General features: G+C 48.0%; 1 pseudogene; it reads left to right on the top strand.

Annotated features, from left to right (window-relative positions):
- Window positions 1-4,268: 4,268 nt before the first annotated feature.
- On the top strand, window positions 4,269-4,367 carry LOC112438114 (U6 spliceosomal RNA; annotated as a pseudogene).
- Window positions 4,368-5,857: the final 1,490 nt, after the last annotated feature.

Raw genomic sequence — 5,857 nt, 5'->3', positions numbered from 1 at the left:
AGACCTAAGGTGGCTGACTGCTGTTGGGTGAGGCTGCGTGGTGTCCGTGGGAGGCTTGCCAAGGCCCATCTGTCCCGTCCTGGCCCAGGCTGGTGCAGGGACAGCAGTGGGTTTTCTGATCAAAGGGACTTGCTTTTTTCCACGTGGCTCTTGCCACTGCCTGGCCCCAAGGGAGGCTCCCCCTGGCCCAGCTCCCACCTCTGTCCCAGGCTTAGTCCCGGCCCCACTCCCCTCCTCCCTTTGCAGAGATCACTACGGAGGTTTGCACAGACACATTCAACCAGAGACAGTGGCGGGGGGCAATCCCCAGAATGCAGGGGAAAGGAAGAGGTGCTGACCTCCTGGCAACTTCAGCCAGAGCATCTTGGCCCTTTTCAGGCATGGGAGAAAGAGGCAGGTCTTTATTTAAGATGCATTCTCATGTCAGGAGAGGGAGAGGCCAACACCTGCTAGTGATAGGAGGGTTTTCCCTCTCTTAGTCCAACCCAGCATGAGCAGAAAAAGTAAACCCTTCTGAGACACCAACAGCATCAGCAATAAGGTGGATGAGGGACACGTTCCTGACCCAGCAATGGGGGTGCAGCACCACATGGCAGTGGAACATTTCTAAACACTGACATACACTAAGCTGCCAAGGAAGCTTCCAGAGAGCCACCCAGCCAAGCATGTCCATTTTTTGAAAAGAAAGAATAAGGCCAGGTGCAGTGTTCACGCCTGTAGTCTCAGCACTTCGGGAGGCTGAGACAGGAGGATCATTTGGGGCCAGGAGTTTGAGACCAGCCTGGGCAACATAGAGAGACCCCCATGTCTACCAAAAAATAAGTTAGCCAGGTGTGGTGGCACACATCTGTAATCCCAGCCACTGGGGAGGCTGAGATGGGAGGATTGCTTGAGCCCAACAAGTTGAGGCTGCAGTGAGCAAAGGTTGACCACTGCACTTCAGCCTGGGCAACAGAATGAGACCCTGTCTCAGAAAAAAAAAAAGGAATTACTGGAAACATACACTAATACAAATATGTATCTACAAGCAGGGGTAAGACTTACCATACTTGCTGGCCAATATAGCACAGGAATTGACCAACTGAAACAGACTGACAGCCACTCACAGTAGGTATCATGGGCACCGCACCAGCCAAGCTCCAGGGAGTAGGGGGTGGAGGACACAGGCAGACAGGGCTGGGGAGACGGAGTCCTCTCCTTTGCACTGGGCTGGATAACTGCAATGTCTGAACGACGGGAGTGTATTCACTCCTCCGAAAAAGGACAGTGTCTCCAATCAGTGGTGCCAGGAAACCTGGATATCCACATGCAGAATGAAGTTGGACGCTTATCTCATACCATGTACAAAATTCAACTCAAAATGGATTAAAGACTAAACACAAGACCCGAACATGTGAAGCCACTAGAAGAAAACATAGGGAAAGGCTCCGTGACAATGATCTGGGCAATCATTTGTTTGGATATGACCCAGAAGCATAGGAAACAAAAGCAAAAATAGACAAATGGGATTACATCAAACTAAAAGGCTTCTGCACAGCGAAGGAAACAATCGACAGAGTGAAGAGAAAGCCTACAAAATAGGAGAAAGTATTTGCAAACCATGCATCCGATAAAGAGTTAATATCCAAAATATATAAGGGGCCGGGTGCAGTGGCTCACGCCTATAATCCCAGCACTTTGGGAGGCCGAGGCAGGCGGATCACCTGAGGTCAGGAGTTCAAGACCAGCCTGGCCAACATAGCAAAACCCTGTCTCTACCAAAAATACAAAAAAATCAGCCTGGCTTGGTGGCAGGCGCCTGTAGTCCCAGCTACTTGGGAGGCTAAGGCAGGAGAATCACTTGAACCCAGGAGGTGGAGATTGCAGTGAGTCGAGATGGCATTGCTGCTCTCCAGCCTGGGTGACACAGTGAGGCTCTGTCTCAAAAAAAAAAAAAAAAAAAAAAAAAAAAAAAAAAAATATATATATATATATACACACGTATATATTTATTTATATGGAACTAAAAGAACTCAACAACAAGAAACAACCCAATCTTAAAAATGGGCAAAAGAAATAGCCATTTCTCAAAAGAAGACATGCAGTTGACCAACAGGCATATAAAAAAACACTCATCACTAAGCATGACTAATTATTTGCATTGCAGGAAAATTCAAATTAAAACCACAGAGCATAATGTCATCAGGGTGGCTGACTAGAGGCCCCTGGCACTTGTCCTCCACAAGAAAGGACCAAGACAATGAATAAATAGCTAAGATTTGACTGGAGTGTCAGAGGGAGAATGTGAAGTGCAGTGGGGAGAAGAGACACACCTTTGGTGATTGGAAGCCCATCAAATTGGAGGGCAGTGTCGAGGCACCTGGCCCTGCACCTCCATCTCCTCCACCAATTGAATCTGCCGGGAGTCAAGAGGGACACCCCCTTGCGGGGCAAAGGTAAGTAGAAGATCCTCATCAGCCCCCATTGCCACCACCAACACCTACAGTCCTTACGACAGGAGAATCCCACAGTCCTTGCAAGCCCTGAGCCCAGCCTGGAGAGCTGCCAGGAATTCACACAGCAGCACTGCCCTGGTCTAGGAGCACAAGGTGTGCACTTCCGATTATTTTCTGATATAGAAAATAATCAGAAAATATCAACAACATGATAGGAGTAAATCCTTACCTATCAGTAATAACCCTAAATGTAAATGGATTAAATTCCCCCATTTAAATGATATAGACTGGCTGAATGGATTTATTTATTTATTCATTCATTCAAGATAGGCTCTCACTCTTTCACCCAGGCTGGAGTGCAATGGCATAATCATGGCTCACTGCACCCTCAACCTCCCAGGCCCAGGTGATGCTCCCTTATCAGCCTCACAACTAGCTGTGATCACAGGCATGCACCACCACACCTAGCTAATTTCTTAAATTATTTTGTAGAGATGGGGTCTCCCTATGTTGTCCAGGCTGGTCTTGAACTCCTGAGCTCAAGCAATCATCCCCCCTCAGCCCCCCAAAATGCTGGAATTACAGGCATGAACCACTGCACCCGGCATGAATGGATTTTTAAAAAGACCCAACTATACGCTGCCTACAAGAAACTCACCTCACGTGTAAAGAAACATACAGGCTAAAAGTGAAGGGATGGAAAAAAATATTCCACAAAAATGGAAACCAAAAGTGAGCAGGAGTAACTGTACTTATATTAGACAAAACAGACTTCAAAAGCTGTAAAAAGAGACAAAGATGCTGTATAATAATAAGGGGGTTAATTTGGCAAGGGAATATAACACTTATAAATATATATGCACCCAACACCAGGGTACCCAGGTATATAAAGCAAATATTATTATTAATAGATCTAAAGGGAGAGATAGACCCCAATAGAATAATAGTTGGACTCTAAAACCCCTCTCTCAGCATTAAAAAGATCATCTAGATAGAAGATTAACAAAGAAACATTGGATTGAAACTACACCGTAGACCAAATGGACCTGACAGACCTTTACAGAACGTTTCACTCAACAGCTGAAAAATATATTCTTTTCATCAGCACATGGGAGATTCTCCAGGATTGACAATATGTTAAGACACAAAACATGTCTCTACAATGCTTTAAAAATCAAAATCATACCAGGTATCTCATCTGACCACAGTGCAACAAAACTAGAAAGCAATAACAAGAGGAACATTTGAAATTGTACAAATACATGGAAATTAAACAACATGCTCCTGAATGACCAGTGGATGAAGGAAGAGACTAAGAATGAAAATTTAAAATTCCATACTCACTTGGGCAGCACAGATACTGTTGCAGGCCGAAAGGAAGTCCCTCTGCGCCTTCCTTAGTGGCTGCTGCAGAAAGTGAGGGCTGTGATCAACTCAGTATACCACTGGAGGGTATGTGAGTAAACAGCAAACTGTTCTCAGAAAAGCAGAACGTTGGCAAACTGGTAAACTGACAAACTGCTTCTGCCGCCCAGAAGGAATACTGAGGCAGTCACGACCCAGGCACAAGTGTTTGTTGTGATGAGCTACAGGGCACATCTGAAGGCTGTTAGTAATAATATGCACCTGTGATCAATTAAGCAGCTGAGCAATCATTACCTCCTCCTCCCTGCTCATTCTACTCAACAAATAGGAAGGGCTGTGGAAGCTCAGGTGCTGTTCATGCTCACCGGAAGCTGCGAGTGCTCTTCTTCTTCCCCCGGCCCCTTCCTTTAAAATACTTACTTTTGTTTTAAGTTTTCATTTCTGTGTTGGTCCCCCTTTGTTCAGTCCTGTAGAAACCGTGGCAATATCCTAAAGTGGAAATGATAGAGAAGATTAGCATGACCCCTGCAAGGAAACGTGCAAATTCATGAAGTGATCCATATTTTTAACAATGAAAAAAGTTTTAAAAATATTAAATTCCTTGAAACAAATAAAAATAGAAACACAATGTGCCAAAACTTCTGGGACACAGTAGAAGCATTAAGAGGTAAGTTAATAACAATAAATGCATACACCAAAAAACTGGAAACCTGGCTGAGGGTAGTTAGTGGCTCACGCCTGTAATCCCAGCATTTTGGGAGGCCGAAGCGAGTGGATCACTTGAGGTCAGGAGGGAGCACTTGCTGGGTTTTGAGGATGGCACACACGGATGGCACGCCCAGCTCACTGTCTCCACGCCTTAACTTGGGCTGGGGGTTTTGAGGATGGCACACGCGGATGGCACGCCCAGCTCACTGTCTCCACGCCTTAACTTGGGCTGGGGGTTTTGAGGATGGCACACGCGGATGGCACGCCCAGCTCACTGTCTCCACGCCTTAACTTGGGCTGGGGGTTTTGAGGATGGCACACGCGGATGGCACGCCCAGCTCACTGTCTCCACGCCTTAACTTGGGCTGGGGGTTTTGAGGATGGCACACGCGGATGGCACGCCCAGCTCACTGTCTCCACGCCTTAACTTGGGCTGGAGGCTGCTCCTTGCTACCCAGGGGTCTCTACCCACGTGAATCCTGTGGCCTACGTGACAATCCGCTTTAATCCAGGCACTCACATTCCTTCCACCCATCAAAGTCAAGATCAAGTTCTGAGCTCAGCCGCAAAGCCCTGTGAATGAACGGCAGTTCCCCAAGCACCCAGCTGTCCCACGCCAGGATCTGGAGCCACTGGGATGTGGCTCTCTGCGCTCCCGCCCTGGTTATTTCCACTTGACTCTGAACTAGCTGGACGGCTTGGGCATGGTCAGTGTCCTTGGTCTGGTCCCCGGCTTGGGCATGGTCAGTGTCCTTGGTCTGGTCCCCGGCTTGGGCATGGTCAGTGTCCTTGGTCTGGTCCCCGGCTTGGGCATGGTCAGTGTCCTTGGTCTGGTCCCCGGCTTGGGCATGGTCAGTGTCCTTGGTCTGGTCCCCGGCTTGGGCATGGTCAGTGTCCTTGGTCTGGTCCCCGGCTTGGGCATGGTCAGTGTCCTTGGTCTGGTCCCCGGCTTGGGCATGGTCAGTGTCCTTGGTCTGGTCCCCGGCTTCCTCATCGGGTAGCATGTGGGCTGCTGTTGGGAGTTTCAAAGATCCCTCGCAATTTTGTACCAAGTCCTGGGACTCGGCAGTCAGAGAGCACCGTGTGGCTTTGTCTCTGTTCCTTTCTATTGTTATTGCTATTCTTATTTTAAGACAGGGTCTCACTCCATTGTGTGGGCTGGGGTACAGTGGCACATTTGTGGCTCGTGCAGCCTTGAACTCCTGGGCTCAAGCGATCCTCTCACTTCATCCTCCTGAGTAGCTGGGACTACAGGTGTGCACAACCATGCCAGGCTAATTTTTTTTTTTTTTTTTTTGAGACGGAGTTTCGCTCTTGTTGCCCAGGCTGGAGTGCAGTGGCGCGATCTT

This window comes from Pan paniscus, chromosome 22 (assembly GCF_029289425.2).
Source record: "Pan paniscus chromosome 22, NHGRI_mPanPan1-v2.0_pri, whole genome shotgun sequence".
NCBI lineage: Eukaryota > Metazoa > Chordata > Mammalia > Primates > Hominidae > Pan > Pan paniscus.
Note: the sequence above shows the minus strand (reverse complement) of the source record. Positions and strands in the feature narration are given on the sequence as shown.